This window comes from Bos grunniens, chromosome 4 (genome assembly GCF_055505025.1).
Source record: "Bos grunniens cultivar Pamir isolate PY7600 chromosome 4, Bosgru_T2T1.0, whole genome shotgun sequence".
Taxonomy (NCBI): domain Eukaryota; kingdom Metazoa; phylum Chordata; class Mammalia; order Artiodactyla; family Bovidae; genus Bos; species Bos grunniens.
The window spans coordinates 96889072-96907241 of record NC_141168.1 but is presented as its reverse complement, the minus strand read 5'-3'; the positions used below and the strand labels follow the sequence as shown (position 1 = coordinate 96907241).

The 18170-nt window shown below is 37.5% G+C and overlaps 1 protein-coding gene across 1 annotated transcript in view; it reads right to left on the bottom strand.

Annotated features, from left to right (window-relative positions):
• DGKB (diacylglycerol kinase beta) overlaps window positions 1–18170 on the bottom strand; it is a 1123143-nt gene that overhangs the window by 1011611 nt on the left and 93362 nt on the right. The gene's annotated exons all lie outside the window — the stretch shown is intronic.

Below are 18170 nucleotides of genomic sequence, written 5' to 3'. Positions count from 1 at the left end.
AGTTTAGCCATCTGCAATGAATTCTTCACTTTTGCCTGTTATTATATGAGAAGTCTTGATTGTGCATATTTATTGATATAGCTAAAATTTTCAAGTCATTCTATAATTAACAGTTTATCTTTCAATTTTAGAAAGAGAAATGTGCATTCTAAGTGGGGGAGTTTACTAATATCAAACCAATTTTCTTGTCAAGAACAATTAACAAAGCAGATAAAAGAGAAATAAATCTTATTTTTAAAGGCATCAGAGAGGTACCAGGTTTCCAAGGCAAACCATTCAGAATCACAGTAATCCAAGTCTATGCCCCAACCAGTAAGGCTGAAGAAGCTTTGAATGGTTCCATGAAGACCTACAAGATCTTCTAGAACTAACACCCAAAAGAGATGTCCTTTTCATTATAGGGGACTGGAGTGCAAAAGTAGGAAGTCAAGATATACCTGGGGTAACAGGCAAATTTGGCCTTGGAGTACAAAATGAAGCAGGGCAAAGGCTAATAGAGTTTTGCCAAGAGAAAGCACCAGTCATAGCAAATACCCTCTACCAACAACACAAGAGAAGACTCTACACATGGACATCACCAGATGATCAACACCGAAATCAGATTGATTATATTCTTTGTAGCCAAAGATGGAGAAGCTCTATACTGTCTGCAAAAACAAGACCAGGAGCTGACTGGGGCTCAGATCACGAACCCCTTATTGCAAAATTCAGACTTAAATTGAAGAAAGTAGGGAAAACCACTAGGCCATTCAGGTATGACCTAAATCAAATCCCTTACATTATACAGTGGAAGTGACAAATAGATTCAAGGGATTAGAACTGATATATAGAATGCCTGAAGATCAATGGATGGAACTTCATAACATTGTACAGGAGGCCATGATCAAAACCATCACCAAGAAGAAGTGCAAGAAGGCAAAATGGTTGTCTGAGGAAGCCTTACAAATAGCTATGAAAAGAAGAGAAGCAAAAGGCAAAGGAGAAAAGAAAAGATATACCCATTTGAATGCAGAGTTCCGAAGAATAGCAAGGAGAGATAAGAAAGTATTTCTCAGTGATCAATGCAAAGAAATAGAGGAAAACAATACAATGGGAAAGACTAGAGATCTCTTCAAGAAAATTGGAGATACCAAGGGAATCATTCATGCAAAGATGGGCTCAGTAAAGGACAGAAATAGTATGGACCTAACAGAAGCAGAAGATATTAAGAAGAGGCAGCAAGAATACACAGAAGAACTGTACAAAAAAAGATCTTCATGACCCAGATAATCATGATGGTGTGATCACTCACCTATAGCCAGACATCCTGGAATGTGAAGTCAGGTGGGCCTGAGGAAACATCACTAAGAACAAAGCTAGTGAAGGTGATAGAATTCCAGTTGAGTTATTTCGAATCCTAAAAGATGATGCTGTGAAAGTGCTGTACTCAATACGCCAGCAAATTTGGAAAACTCAGCAGTGGCCACAGGACTGGAAAAGGTCAGTTTCATTCCAGTTTCAAAGAAAGGCAATGCCAAAGTATGCTCAATGTACCTCACAATTGCACGCATCTCACACACTAGCAAAGTAATGCTCAAAATTCTCTAAGGCAGGCTTCAGCAGTACGTGAACCGTGAACTTCCAGATGTTCAAGCTGGATTTAGAAAAGGCACAGGCACCAGAGATCAAATTGCCAACATTTGCTGGATCATTGAAAAAGCAAGAGAGTTCCAGAAAAATATCTACTTCTGCTTTATTGACTATGCCAAAGCCTTTGACAGTGTGGATCACAATAAACTGTAGAAAACTCTGAAGGAGATAGAAATACCAGACCCCCTGACCTACATCTTGAGAAATCTGTATGCAATTCAAGAAGCCACAGTTAGAACTGGACATGTTGTAGGGTACGGAGTTTAAGAAAGTGAGGTTCAGATAAAGAACAAGACTGGCACTTTACAGGAACAGATCACCTTTAATGAGGCGAAAAGGGGCAGCAGTCAGATTAGTGAGCTGCTCAACTAACCCAAGAAAAGAGTAAATATATATAGGCATATATGTGGAAATCTACTGTCTTAAGGGGGCCTGTTCTTCTCCAAGGTTGTTCAGAGTAGTTATCTCTTAAGTGGCTGAGGCAAGGAATTCTGGAGATAAGCCAGAGGCTGGCCAGCTGGGAGCTGGGCAAATCAACCTTAATGTCCATTCTTTTTTTCGGGTGGGAGAGTTCTATGTTTTGCATAGAATGGTGGGGAGGACCCGCAGAGAGGGGAGTTTAACTCCAGGCTGTTTTGCCATGTAACTTTCCTTCACATGGAACAATAGATTGGTTCAAATCAGGAAGGAGTATGTCAAGGCTGTATATCGTCACCCTGCTTATTTAACTTATATGCAGTGTACATCATGAAAAACGCTGGGCTGGATGAAGCACAAGCTGGAATCAAGATTGCTGGAAGAAATATCAATAACCTCAGATATGAAGATGACACCACCCTTATGGCAGAAAGTGAAGAAGAACTAAAGAGACTCTTGGTGACAGTGAAAGAGGAGAGTAAAAAAGTTGGCTTAAAACTCAACATTCAGAAAACGAAGATTATGGCATCAAGTCCCATCACTTCATGGGAAATAGATGGGGAAACAGTGGAAACAGTGACAGACTTTATTTTTTTGGGCTCCAAAATCACTGCAGATGTTGACTGCAGCCATGAAATTAAAAGACACTTGCTTCTTGGAAGAAAAGTTATGAACAACCTAGATAGCATATTAAAAAGCAGAGACATCACTTTGTCAACAAAGGTCCGTCTAGTCAAGGCTATGGTTTTTCCAGTAGTCATGTATAGATGTGAGAGGTAGACTATAAAGAAAGTTGAGCACCGAAGAATTGATTCTTTTGAACTGTGGTGTTGGAGAAGACTCTTGAGAGTCCCTTGGACTGCAAAGAGATCCAACCAGTCCATCCTAAAGGAAATCAGTCCTGAATATTCATTGGAAGGACTGATGCTGAAGCTGAAACTCCAATACTTTGGCCACCTGATGCGAAGATCTGACTCATTTGAAAAGACCCTGATGCTGGAAAAGATTGAAGGCAGGAGGAGAAGGGGATGACAGAGGATGAGATGGTCGGATGGCATCATAAACTCAATGGATGTAGTTTGAGCAAGCTCCGGGAGTTGGTGATGGACAGGGAAGCCTGGTGTGCTGCAGCCCATGGGGTTGCAAAGGGTTGGACACGACTGAGTGACTGAACTGAACTGAACTGAGAGTTACCAAGACTAGTAAGGACTTGAGGAAATACTTAAGTGGTAAAACCCTTTCTACTTTCCCTCAGATAGTATAATTTTTGGAATTTTTAAACAACATAACAAACCTACTTAAATATTTGCTTTATTCTGTAACATATTCTCAAGAGTTCAAAACTACTTCAATATTTCTTTATATTTCTTGAAATAATTTTCAAAATTTCTACACTTGTGTCCTTAAATGAATAGTCTCTAAGAAACCTGAAGTCTGGCAATGCACACTGCAAATGTACATTCAAACAATAGGAATTTTTAACTGATACATATACAGGGGGTATATAATTTTTGCTACATACTGGCCTCACTTAAAACAAAAATCTAATCAGAGACAAAGCTTCTTAGTTAGACAGATGAGAAATTAAGGCAAATAAATTGTCATCATGTCTAAATCTCCTGTGATTGCAAGCTTATATATTTCCTCATTGGCTTCAGATGGAACTGCTCTGCACTGAAAAGGCAGACAGGATTAACTTGCTGTCAAGCAAGGAATGAAAACTAATCCTTGTTGACAAGGTGTATCTGTTGTGAAGAAGTGATGACACTTTCTTCTAAACACTCCATTTTCCAAATGTTCCCTACCAAAATCTTGTATTTTTCAAAGTTTCGTGCAGGCAATTCTCAGTAAGGAATGTTTTAAAAAGCCTGATAAAGACATGCTAATATAATGCCTATATTTACATTTGATTTACTTGTATACTTAGGGCACATTGATTATTTTCTACCAAAAAAATGCAAGTGAGGAAATTTTAGACATGCACATCTGTATCTTTTTTAAGACATGCTTTCTTCTAAGTTTTGGAAGACTACTATACTAGAACCTCTCTACCTGATAGAAATACATTCCAGGACCCACAGTGGATGCTGAAAGTGAGAACAGCACAAAATCCTATATATATTATGTTTTCTCCTATATGTACATACCCATGGTAAAGTTTAGTGTATAAATTAGGCACAGTAAGAGGTTGACAACAAAAATTACCAATAAAATAGCACAATTATAATAATACACTGTAATAAAAGTTATGTGAATGTGGTCTCCCCCTCTCTCAAAATATCTGATTGTGTAAGTGTAATGCCTTTTCCATCTTAACTGAGCATTTATGTACTGTGGCTATTACTTTGCAGTTTGAGGTGCACGGATTTCTTTTTCCTTCATCACAATTTCACAGATGGAAGATCTGTTCTTACTGAACATCTTAGCAATCTCAGCATGTGACTTTTTTTTTAATCTCATTAAGTCAAGAATTTTCACTTAAAGGAAACACTTGATGGCTTCTCTTTGGCATAAATTGCCAGCATCACTACTTTTGTGCACCGTGACCATTAAGTAAAATAAGGGTGACTTGAACACAAGCACTGTGATACCAATAGATCTGATAATGAAGATACTCCTAAGTGACTAGTGAGCAGGATATGTTAGACAAAAGGATGATTCACATCTGGTGGGCCAGCATGAGATTTCATCATGATATTCACTGCTCAGTCAGTCAGTCATGTCTGACTTTTTGCAGCCCCATGGACTGTAGCCTGCCAGATTCCCCTACCCATTGAATTTTCCAGGCTAGAATATTGGAGTGAAGTGCCATTTTCTCTCCCAAAGGATCTCCCCAAGTCTCCTGCATTGGCAGGCAGATTCTTTTCCACTAGTACCACCTGGGAAGCCCCATGCTACTAAGAATGATGTGCAATTTAAAATATATGAATTGTTATTTCTGGAATTTTTCATTTCATATTTTTGGGACTCAGCTGACCGTGGGTTAACTGAAATCATGGATGAAACCTCGGATAAGGGGAGTCTGCTGTACTTCAAAATAATGTATCTTTCTCAGTATGTTTTATTACTTGATATAACTCAATTTTATATGTCATAGTAATAATATATCAGGCTGAGGACATTTTGAAAAGAAACATTCTTGTTCAAAAGACTAGCAATTCAAGATGCTGAAAATACTTTGCAAGATCTAGGGAATTTTTAATCTCAAATTTACAAAAGTCAGTAACTCTTCCATATTCACTTCAGTTCAGTTTAGTCGCTCAGTCGTGTCCGACTCTTTGTGACCCCATGAATCACAGCACGCCAGGCCTGCCTGTCCATCACCAACTCCCAGAGTTCACTCAGACTCACGTCCATTGAGTCAGTGATGCCATCCAGCCATCTCATCCTCTGTCGTCCCTTTCTCCTCCTGCCCCCAATCCCTCCCAGCAGCTTTTCCTAAATAAATGATTTATCCTATTTAATGTTGAGAAGTAGTGCTTGTAGAGAAGGTCAGCATTGATTTTTATAATAATTACATGTGTTTAAAGATGTCCTCCAGTATATACAAGTGCTGTGATTATATAAATGGTTTTTCTCCCTTTGAGGCCTCCTCTCTAAACTGAAGGTTTATCATTTTATCACATACACTTTAGATATTTATTTCATAATGGAACATACAGAAATAAAGAGTTAGGCATGACTGGGAAGCTCTTTGTTGACAAATAAGATCCATCATTTTGTTGCTACGTTCAATTCTGTAATAGAGAATAGAAACAACCAGTTCCTAGAACAGAGTAATCTGGCTGGAGTGGATTTCAACAAACATTTAGTTGCACAGTTCTTCATTTCAACGTGTGGGAAACAGGACCAGAGAAATCGACTCTTGTCCACATTCTCCATATCAGTGTGAGAAAACATCAAATCTGAAATTTGAACTCCTATGTGTCTATACACAGCCCAGCAAGTATGTCGATGTCCTCTCTGCTGGGGGAAACAGATGCCAGAGAGAGTGAAGAAAAGTGGCCCCAAGCAACCACCAACAGTTTCATTTCCAGTATAATCAATGTATTTCTGAAAAAAAAAATTAAGTTATCATGAAAAAAGATCTGAGCTTGGAGTTAAAGTCAAAAGGAAATTCACAGACACTTTTACTGTTTTGGCCCCAAACAAGTCACTTTACAACACTGAATCTGTTTCTGTTTCCGCCTACTTTCTTTCATAAGGGTGTATGAGATAAATGAGTCATTGAATTTGAAAGCTCCCTGAAATCTGTAGAGTGCTAAAAAGTAAAGGCATTAAAAAATTGTATGAAGCATTCTTAAAGCTGTTTGTGGCTAATTTGGCAAGTGTGGAGCCAAGAAGCAGGCCTAGCAGTTTATCTCCATTTCCAATATGTAAGATATGCAGAAATTAAAAATTTTATTAATGATATTTTATTCATACATGATATATATATTAAAGATGACTTTATTTTCTCTCCTTAAAACCTCTTACAGGGACTTGCACATAGCAGGCTCACTAAAATATTTTGTTTATATTATGTAAAATATTAATTATATGTTCATACACAAATAGAGTTGAATACTCTTAGTTTTATTTTATACAATCACTCTTAAACAGAAAAATGGAACAATTAATGCATGAAGAAGGAAATAAAAATATAAAGAGCACATTTAGACTCCTAAAGGACATAACTGTAGGCACCATAAAGATATTAAAGTATATTTGTATTCATCTGTACATACCATAATAGCATCCCAAACCCAAAATATCTATACTTTAAGAGTTGTGCTTTGTCTTTTAAAAATAAAGTATTTGTGAACCTAAAACACATAAAAATACAATAATAATAAATATATTTAGATCATAACAGACAACATGGAAAGCAATATTAATAAAATATTGAAAGAAAACATGAAGCTTCAGTTCAACAAAATACACTGCTCAAATAAAAAATATTTTATTTTATTTTAACATATTTGTCAGTGAGAAACTGTTCAGATAATTTGTTTAGGGGTAAATGAGCATACTGATACTCATCAAATATTTAGTAGTAAGTTCTAGGCTCCCAGATACAAAAGATGAGGGTCCTTTTTTGTGAAATGTGTCAAGTTATAAATTTGTTTTACTCTATGCAATGCATTGTGAGACAGTTGGTTTTTAATTTCAAGGGAAAATATAGAAACTTTCATATGTTTGATTTTTACTAATAAAATATTAAGCCATAATATCCTAAAATATGTCATGTAAAGTTAATAATACTAAAGATCAAAAAAGCTTGAGTTAGGCATTATATTTAGATGTAGCAATGTACCTATTTTGGGTGACAGCTGAGAGGGAATACATCTGACAGGTAAACTTAAAAACACTGAATAGTGCATATTAGCTTATATGGAAAACTTTGGAGACTCCCTTGAAGGAAATGACTTCTAATCAAGTCCATAACTAACATTAGGATATATACAGATATATTTGGTAGATTTGGAAGAACAAATAGAAATGAAACTGTAGGGAACCAATGAGATGCATAACAGATTTCCTCATAATGGAAAATGTCTGGTTTAGAAAGACCAATTTAGCATCAGGATATACCTTTTAGATTGGGATTGGCAGTACTAAGAATGAGAATCAAACTAACTCAGTAATTTAGTGAGTATAAAGATGTCTGAGAAAAATTATTCATTTGAATTGAAAGAATCAACCTAATAAATTCTATAACATGAAAAAATGTGTGCATATTTTAGGAGAGTTTACAAAATTTCAGTCACTTGGCAGCCTACAAATTTTAAGAATATAAGGAGATAAGCTCTATAAATATAAATAAATTGTGGAAATTTAAAACTATTTAAGAAATATTTTTCTTTTATAGATTAAAAGGGCAGAAAAATGTATTATTTTCAATATATGGTTTTCCTACAGATTAAAATTATTTCTACAGATTACAAAAGAAGAAAACTGCAATAAACCTATAATGAATTTCTTAGAGATGATGGTATATATTTAGTTCTGAGGTTTTACAATATGAAGTAATTTTGTTTCCTTTTCCCTTTCTATTCTCCTCCTACTCCTCTATTGCAGACCCTTTTCTGCCACTCACAACTTGCTTATTCATCTCAAGAATTTCTAGCTAAATCATGACATTACTGCTAGCCTTCAGGCTTTTCCCTGGGGAAAAACTAAATAAAATGCACAGAACCTTGGTAGAGAATAACACAGTCTCTCTAGACATGTCTTCTCTTTGTTGAGAAACCAAACTAAAGAAAAAGCTAGTGAATATACACGATGACTGAGAAACCACCTGCGCAGAAGTATTTGTCATTTTCATACAAAATGGTAAACACAATGAACATGGTTCAAAGACTCATATTCACAAATCATTTACTCACTGACCACTGAGACATACACCTCAACTAAAAAATAACACGAAGTGGAGAAACATATCACTATACTATTAACTTAAAATTTAGAAATCCTTATGTCCTAAAATTATTTCTCTAAGATTAAAAGTATTGAGGGTCTAAATTTTTACTGTTTATATGATGTAATAATATAATGAAGAGAGGCATATTAGGATAAAATGGAAAATATGTACATTCATTTGGCCATATTTTTTAATTAGTTAACTTATTTGGCTGTGCCTGGTCTTAGTTGCAACACACAAGCTCCTCCATCTTCCTTGCAGCATGCAGAATCTTTTACTTGCTGCACGTGGGATCTAGTTCCCAACCAGGGATTGAATCCAGGCTCCCTGCACTAGAAGCGCAGAGTCTTAGCAACTGAATCACTAGAAAAGTCCCAAGGTGGCCATATTAATGAATTAAGAATGAAATAGGCAGTTATATCCTTACCATGAAAAGTTTGAAGCTTTTAAACTATATAAGATCCCATACAAAGTTCCCAAGTATAATTTTATATATATATATATATATATATATATATATATATATATATATGGAAAAAAAATCTATGGACCAAATAGTAATCTCTGGCACTTGAAAGGATAAAGTACCAAAGAAATAATATACAAATTTGAAAACAGGAAAAGAAAACCACAACAAAATGGATTATAGCATGCCCTTTTAATGTCATCATGTACCTTTTCTAATAACAAATCTTTCATTTTTTGGACCCAAGTGAGTGTATCTGTTTGTTTGTTTTTTTTTACTTTATATTTATTATTTAATTTTAGTTCACAAAATGTGATGTTGCTATTAACTTGTAACTTTCTGTCTGGTGGACAAAGCTAGCCCAAAGGTATGGATTTATTGCCTTGTAAGACAATAAATAGAATTGTATGTAATTAACAATCTTATCCTTACAATACTCTTCTCTTCTCTTCCTCCTACTGCCAAGTTGCTAAGTCACTTCAGTCGTGTCCGACTCTGTGTGACCCCATTACGGCAGCCCTCCAGGCTCCCTGGTCCCCGGGATTCTCCAGGCAAGAACACTGGAGTGGGTTGCCATTTCCTTTTCCAATGCATGAAAGTGAAAAGTGAAAGTGAAGTCGCTCAGTCGTATCTGACTTGTAGTGACCCCATGGACTACAGCCTACCAGGCTCCTCCGTCCATGGGATTTTCCAGGCAGGAGTACTGGAGTGGGGTGCCATTGCCTTCTCCCGTCTCTTCCTCCTCCTACTCCTTTAACTTCATATACTTCAATAAATTCTCAACTTCTTGAATGTTCTTGAAATAAGCTTTACTGTTTTTATTTGAGTGATTTCCTCATTAATGGGTATTAAATCTTTGACATTTTATTGAGGTGTAGAATGGATCTTTAGAGTTATTTCCAAGTGCCAATATGCTGACAGTACTTTTTGTTTCAGGTTATTGTTCAACTATGGTTCTGATTCTACTTTATGTATGACCAATAACTTATTTCTTACTGGGCTGCAGCAACGATTAGGATTCTAGTTCTGTAATCTGAACTTTTGATAATCTTTTCTGAGGTGATGGAGATCTTTTTCAGTCAGGTGAGAGATGACATAAATCTGTCTATTTAGTTTTTTATTCTGTTCATTTGCATTCTTTGTGAACTTCAATTCAGTTCAGTTCAGTGAACTTAATGAAGAACATAATTCTTGCCCACTAGAAAGAAGAATCAGAGAAGGCAATGGCACCCCACTCCAGTACTCTTGCCTGGAAAATCCCATGGATGGAGGAGCCTGGTAGCCTGCAGTCCATGGGGTCTCGAAGAGTCGGACACGACTGAGTGACTTCACTTTCACTTTTCACTTTCCTGCACTGGAGAAGGAAATGGCAACCCACTCCAGTGTTCTCGCCTGGAGAATCCCAGGGATGGGGGAGCCTGGTGGGCTGCCGTCTATGGGGTCACACAGAGTCGGACACGATTGAAGTGACTTAGCAGCAGCAGCAGAAAGAAGAATAGCTCTTTGAGACCTGCAGCATTGATTTTTTGTTGTTATTGTTTTGTGCTTATTTTTGTGACTGATTTGTAAAAACAAACCTGCAAACTCTACATATCTGTGTATTTAGGAAACATCTGTACCTCTTGATGTGAGTTTTGAAATTGTTCCTTCTTTCATGTTACACCAATATATTGAACTATAAAATCTCTTAAGGGGCACTGTTTAATTAGCTTATAGAGACTAATAAATGTCACATAAACCAAATATTAGGGAACCCATGGCAACCTACTCCAGTATTCTTGCCTGGGAAATCCCATGGACAGAGGAGCCTGGCAGGCTAGAGTCCAGGGGGTCACTAAGAGTTGGACATGACTGAGCAACTAAACAAAGTTTCAGGAAACCTGCGGGGGGAGGGGGTGGGAAACTTCTAAAACTTTATGCTAATATAAGTATTAGTTAAGAATTAATAAGTATTCAGTTTCATTTTTGTCTGTAAGCTTAACAAAATGTTCAATATCCTTACTTATTTAAGGACAAGCCTAGCCCAAATGTATGAATTTATTTCAAATATTATTGTTGTTGTTGTTGTTGTTTAGTCGCCTAGAGTGTCCAACACTTTGCCACCCCCATGGACTTCAGCACGCCAGGCTTCCTTGACCCTCACCTTCTCCCAGAGTTTGCCGAAGTTCAGGTCCACTGCATTGGTGATGCCATCCAACCATCTCATCCTCTGATTACCTCTTCTCCTTCTGCCTTCACTCTTTCCCAGCATCAAGATCTTTTCCAATGAGTTTTCTGTTTGCATCAGGTGACCAAAATATTGGAGCTTCAGCTACTGCATCAGTCCTTCCAATGAGTATTCAGGGTTGGTTTCCTTTAAGATTTATGGGCTGGATCTCTGCTGTCCCTGGGACTCTCAAGAGTCTTTACCAGCACCACAGTTTGAAAGCATCAGTTTTTCAGTGCTCTTCCTTCTTTATGGTCCAGCTTTTAAAACCATATGTAAGTACTAGAAAGACTATCAGATCAGATCAGATCAGATCAGTCACTCAGTCGTGTCCGACTCTTTGTGACCCCATGAATCACAGCACGCCAGGCCTCCCTGTCCATCACCAACTCCTAGAGTTCACTCAGACTCACGTCCATCGAGTCAGTGATGCCATCCAGCCATCTTATCCTCTGTCGTCCCCTTCTCTTCCTGCCCCCAATCCCTCCCAGCCTTGATCATACTGAATATTCAGTGGAAGGACTGATGCTGAAGCTGAAACTCCAATATTTTGGCCAATGATGCGAAGAACTGAATCCTTGGAAAAGACCTTAATTCTGCGAAAGATTGAAGGCAGGAGGAGAAGGGGACAACAGAGGATGAGATGGTTGGATGGCATCACCGACTCAGTGGACATGAGCTTGAGCCAGCTCCAGGAGTTGGTGATAGACAGGAAAGCTTGGTGTGCTGCAGTCCATGGGGTTCCACAGAGTCGGACATGACTGAGCAACTGAACTAAATGGATACAGACTGCCTAAGTTTGTCATAGCTTTCCTGCCAAGAAGCAATCATCTTCTAATTTCATGGCTGCAGTCACCATCCATGGATATTTTAGAGCCCAAGAAGACAAAATCTGTCACTACTTCCACCTTTTCCCCTTCTATTTGCCATGAAGTGAAATAAAATCATTAATAAACAATATTTTGTTGTTGTTTAGGGATCCCCTGGTGGTTCAAATGAAATCTGCCTGCAATGCAGGATACATGGGTTCAGTCCCCGGGTTGGGAAGATCCTCTAGAGAAGGAAACGGCTACCCATTCCAGCATTCTTGCCTGGAGAATTCCATGGACACAGGAGTCTGGAAGGCTACAATCCATGGAGTTGCAAAGTCAGACATGATATCACTAAGTTGGTTCCAACCCTTTGAGACCCCATGGACTATAATCTGTGAGGCTCCTCTGTCCATGGGATTCTCCAGACAAGAATATTGGAGTGGGTTGTCCTCCTTCAGTAGATCTTCCCAACCCAGAGACTGAACCCGTGTCTTCTGCATTAATAGGCAGATACTTATGAGCCTGCAGGGAAGCCTACAAATAATATTTAGATACTTTGTAAAATATTACAAAGTGTGAATTTTATATATATATCAGAGGCCTGGCGTGCTGCAATTCATGGGGTCGCAAAAAGTCGGACATGACTGAGTGACTGCTTTGATCTGATCAGTTCAGTCACTCAGTCATGTCCGATTCTTTGCGACCCCATGAACCGCAGCGCACCAGGCCTCCCTGTCCATTACCAACTCCCAGAGTCCACCCAAACCCATGTCCATTGAGTTGGTGATTCCATCCAACCATCTCATCCTCTGTCATCCCCTTCTCCTCCTGCCCTCAATCTTTCCCAGCATCAGGGTCTTTTCAAATGAATCAGCTCTTCATATCAGGTGGCTAAAGTATTGGAGTTTCAACTTCAACATCAGTCCTTCCAATGAACACCCAGGATTGATCTCCTTTAGGATGGACTGGTTTGATCTCCTTGCAGTCCAGGGGACTCTCAAGAGTGTTCTCCAACACCACAGTTCAAAAGCATCAATTCTTTGGCACTCAGCTTTCTTTATAGTCCAACTCTCACATCCATACATGACTATTGGAAAAACCATAGCCTTGACTAGACGGACCTTTGTTGACAAAGTCATGTATCTGCTTTTTAATACGCTGTCTAGGTTGGTCATAATTTTCCTTTCAAGGAGTAAGATACACACACACACACATATATATATGCACACCTTTTTTGTTACTTTAGCAAGCTACAGAGTGGCTATACTTGGGGGTCGAGTTAATGAACATGTCCATTTAGTCAATTAAGAATGGGTAAAAGTAGTGTGGGTATCAGTAGGTAGCCCATTATTTTGCTCTAGATCCTTTGTTGTCTAGAAACATGGTTGACACTGACTACCTTCAGTTGCAATAGAACTTACCTGACTGAAAGTTATAATCAATTTTGATGTTTGAGATTAGACTAAGAATTATAATGGCATGGAAAAAATGACTGCATGTATGCAATAAGTTCTTGGTTTTAAGAGAAAGAAAGAGCGTAGTCTTGTCCTCAAGCAAGTTTTTAAAAGTGAACTGATGCATTTTTTACTGCCACATATTAGTGCAAGACAGAATTTAGGTATCAATTAATATCATAATTGAAGTATGTTGTCATTTCTTAACACCAGTCAGTTCAGTTGCTCAGTTATGTCTAACTCTTTGGGACCCCATGGACTGCAGCATGCATGGAGTATTGAAATGGTATGCCCAAACAGCTACATTTTCATGCCTCATCAGAGTATCCAAATAAATGTATGATTTTGTTTTGTCCTCATCATGTCCTTGATATTTAAACAATGAAAAATATATTGCTCATCAGAAGGAGCTGAGATTTCTTCTCTCATGTTTACTTAAAGTATTATATTGTCATACTGATTAATTGTTCTTAGACACCTAGGAGCCTATTTTAATCAGATGACCAAATTTTCCATGCTAATCTTTTTTGTTTTCCTTTAGATCAAACCCTAAATTTAGTCCAAAAAATGCATGTCTTTTCTATCTAAAACTAAGTTTAGAGTTCTTAGAGACATTTGGAGAATAATAAAGGCTTGTTTTTCCTCATTTAATCAAAAGGGAAATAGAAAAAAATTAGATTTATTTGAAATGCTCCATATGTCTTGGCCTAGCTTAACACTATTATAAGAGATGCATGGAAAGAGATTTCAAAGTAAACGATGATTTTATACAAGTAAATTGTGAATTACATAAATATTTCAGAGATTCTACAATTTTCAAAATGGATTTCAAAGCCCTAAAGATTTGTCAATGCCCTCGCTGTCCTTAACATGTCCTCAGAGGCAACGCTGATACAATTCTTATGAAAGAATTATTCCTGATACCCCGATAAAGAACTTTACTCCTCTCCTCACTGATACTGGTCTGTAATAAATTAAACACAGCTATTCAGTCTCATCTACATATGTTCTCTGCATTTATCTCAAGCATCTACAGATATTCTCTGCATTTATCTCATGCTTGGTTCTGTATAAGATATAGGCAAATGTTCATCTTCAACAAAGAAAGGTATGCTTACTTTCCTGGAAACCAATAAACAAGGCTTTTTTTTGTTTTTGTTTTTAAACTACTGATACCTGTAGGAATAGACTCACAGTGTTAGGCTTTGGAGCTTAAACCTACCATCATTTAGACAATGGTCAGGCTGTACCAGGAGATTCAATCAGGTATCAAGGTTTTTGTTGTTGTTGTTTTAATCTAGAAGTGGAAAACTATACATGGTCATTTGCAGATTTCTTCCTGGAAGAAAAGACACACTCAATGGGATTTTATTGCCTCAAGTTTTATATCTGAACTAGAAATCTTCTAACAGTCCCTTTTTTAAAGTGTGTAAAAATACTCAGTTGCTCTGGTAACTACTAGGCTTCCCTAGTGGCTCAGACGGTGAAGAATCTGCCTGCAATGCAGGAGACCCAGGTTTGTGCTCTGGGTCAGGAAGATCCCCTGGAGAAGGAAATGGCAACCCACTCTAGTATTCAGGCCTAGGAGATCCCATGGACAGAGGAGCCTGGTGGGCTACAGTCCATGAGATCGCAAAGTGTGGACATGACTGAGGGACTAACTCTTTCTTCCTTCTCCCTTTTCACTAGGGTGTGATTCTGAATTACCTGTCCTCTGCCCAAATCCAACCCAGGCTTCAAGCCCAGAGAGCCCCTTCCCTTCCATAAGTCTTCCCCCAAGCCCTCAAGTCCTACAGCATCTCGCATCTACACCACTGGTAACTACATTTTAACGCCCACTGGTTCCTTCATTAATGAGTTCAAAATTCTTTGACATGTTCATTCTATATATTTATGAGTCAAGTTCTGAAAAATATGCTTTGAGAAGGTAAATTTGCTATGCTAATTTCTGTATTTTTTAATGCTTACATTGATTTTATATTACTTTGCTATCAGAAAAAAAGTCAAAAAGAAATAAAACAGGTTATTTTGTATCTGATATAGCAAAGCTGTTCTAGGGGGGATACATTATCTTTTGTAATATTTTAATACATGGAAAGTCAAACTTTTTGTTCTTTCATAACTAAAAATACCACAGTTATTTGGTGTTGAGCACCCAGTTCACCTTCAATATATCTGAAATATAAAAGAGATTCAAAATACAGTGGTAGTATGTGATCTCTCAGATATGCTCAAGGGCACTCCTGTTCTGCATTGATTAAAAGTATTCTTACCTTCCCTGACACTACTGGTTATGCCTTCTTACTTATTTATGTGAACTGGGTCTGTCAGACAGTGGCAGTCTGCAAGTGAATGATGGAGAAGAATAGACAGGTCAATGTTACATCCCAAACTCACTGAAAATAGAAACTCAGCACCACTTTTCCGCTTTTTCCTACACACACCCTGAACAAATACTCCCTTGAAGGAAAGGGCTACATACCATTGTCCTACAAAATATCCTATTACAAATGGAGCCCAGTTGCAAAAAGGCAATAAAAACTGTCCTAAAAAATATTTTGGCAGTTTATTTTTATGTTACTTTGGTTGAAGCAGGAAAGAAAATAAAACTCGGAATAAAAATAGATTTATCAGAATTTTATTTCAAGTAAAAATTGTACTAAATGGAAAAAGAAATGTCATCTTTTGCTACATTCCTGTTGGGTTTGTCAGTATAAGACTGAAGAAAAAATTTTTAATGAATTCTCTGTGGCAACAAAATTTGTCACTTAGGGTTCAATTTTTAGATGAAGAGACTGTATCTTAGGTTGCTCCTTGTTTTTGAAGAGTTTGTAATTCTTTCTAGTGATACTTTTTTTCCCTGCTGACATTTTCAGTTTGCACAAATTGTATCAACCATTTGAAAAATTTAAAGGCTTTCCAAAAAAGTAGTTTTAGGTCTTTCATGGAAGGATATTTATGGATCATTTAAAAGTTTGAAGAAAAATTCAAGGTGAATTATCTACCCTACCTTCAAAGGCTTGACTAGAAAAGAAAAGCATGCCGTATTGAATAGTGAGATGGTAACATGTTGAAGCTATTTTTGGAACTGTAAATTTGTTCTGATGTTTCAAAGATATTGGTGTTATCTAGATGCTTTGGCTATTTCTACAGGGCTAAAAGTTTCTGAAATAAATTCTCAGATGAAGAAATTCTTGTTTGGAACTTTAGTTAAGGAAGCTACTAAACTTGGAGAAGGCAATGGCACCCCACTGTAGTACTCTTGCCTGGAAAATCCCATGGACGGAGGAGCCTGGTAGGCTGCAGTCCATGGGGTCGCTAAGAGTCGGACACGACTGAGCACCTTCACTTTCACTTTTCACTTTCATGCATCGGAGAAGGAAATGGCAACCCACTCCAGTGTTCTTGCCTGGAGAATCCCAGGGACGGGGGAGCCTGGTGGGCTGGCGTCTATGGGGTCGCACAGAGTCGGACACAACTCAAGTGACTTAGCAGCAGCAGCTACTAAACTATAATATTAACTTCAATGTGCTGACTCATTAAGTAAATAAATTTAAAAAAATCTATATTCAGCCCAACAAAATGACCAGAATGAAACATCCAAAAAATATGTAAGATGTGAAAACATGAAGATTAGTACAGTTATTTGGATATATTTTATATTTGCTCTTAGCAGAACACCATCACAGATATTTTTACAGCACAGAGATCAGGAGTCATTCCACCCCCTAAAAGATCAAACAGAAATGAAGTGACTGGACGCCCAGTGGCTTTCGCCTATGAAACAGAGGTACAAGTGCCCACTCCAGAGAGAGCCCCGCACCTCAATAAAAACTCTCACTTGTCTTCCATTATGGCTTTTGTTGGTTAAATAACACACTGTGGATATTTCTATTACTCAACTTCCCCTTCCTCTTGATGACTGCAGGCTCCACTGAGTCATTTAACTTGAATGAATTTGACAATAAATAAGTTGTGTATTCTCTGCAACCCATTTCCTTTCGGCTGGATTTTACATTTCCTGAAATAAAAGTCCAAGAAAAAATATGTCTCCTGTGACTTATTTAGCTTATTTTTATGCATGAATATGCATATGTGTGTATATAAAGAGGAGTTTACTTGGAAGGAGTACTTCTTTAATTTAGAGAAGTGGTTGTACATTAGACAATTCTAAAAACAGCTTATGCCCCCATCCTTTTATGACTTATCCATCTAGGCAAAGTCAAGAGCATAGGGGGAAAATATGTTTCTAATGCATCAGAGAACATTTTGGGCTTAGATTTAAAATTTTCAATAGAGAAAGAAAAAACAATGGCCCCTAAGGAACGGATTGAAAATGAAAAATAATTCAAAGGAACATTTGTTTTTGTTCTTAAATCACTTAGTCACACAAAAAAAGTCACTGTAGAAGAAAAGAATGCTGTACAATTATTTTAATGTAATCTGGAGGAAGTATTAGGCTATTTTCAAAAACTAGAAATTTTAAAGTTACAAACTCTAAATGATACTGATATTACTACTTCCCTATTCTGTTTTATTCTTTCTCCTATTTATACTGAGGGAGGAAAGGAACAGGCCGAAGGAAAAGAAGGAAACTCCATCTTGCACTTTCAAGTGAGCTTTGGACTATGCACCTGGTAGCCATGGGGATAACATACCATGGCCGAACTGGCCTCCCAGAATGATAAACACCAGATTCTATACCAAGATTTCCCATTGTCAAAAAGAATGTAATAATCCCCTTGTAGTCAATCACCTCTGTAATCTTTATGGTACCCATTGG